Here is a 405-nt window from a genome sequence, read left to right as displayed (position 1 = left end):
CTGCTTTGTGTGAGCACCTGTTAGCCTACACCTATAACAGGGCAACGTGTGTGCAGACGTGTGTGTGTCTTCTGGCTATCACAAGTGCTGCATTAGCCAATTAGATCTGGTATTGGATGTGTTACTGATCGGTAGTAGGGGTAAAACTCGCTAGTTAAAGGAAAATTAAGTACCAATGCAGTGGTTCTTAGGATTTCAGGAGCTGAAAATGTGAATGCTTGGTGGAGCTGCTTTTTGCTCATGGGTTGCTTTTGAACTCTCATGGAAAACTGTGAAGGGCAGAGCTTGTATCAGTGTGAAAAGGAGGATTCAGATACACAGAAATACTGTGAGCAGCCTGAGGTTTTGCTCATGCCATGATTTCAGTTTTACACTGTTGAAGAGGGGTGCTGCCTGGCTCCTGCT

Source organism: Corvus brachyrhynchos, unplaced genomic scaffold (genome assembly GCF_000691975.1).
Source record: "Corvus brachyrhynchos isolate BGI_N302 unplaced genomic scaffold, ASM69197v1 scaffold101, whole genome shotgun sequence".
In the NCBI taxonomy this organism is placed as follows: Eukaryota; Metazoa; Chordata; class Aves; order Passeriformes; family Corvidae; genus Corvus; species Corvus brachyrhynchos.
Note: the sequence above shows the minus strand (reverse complement) of the source record.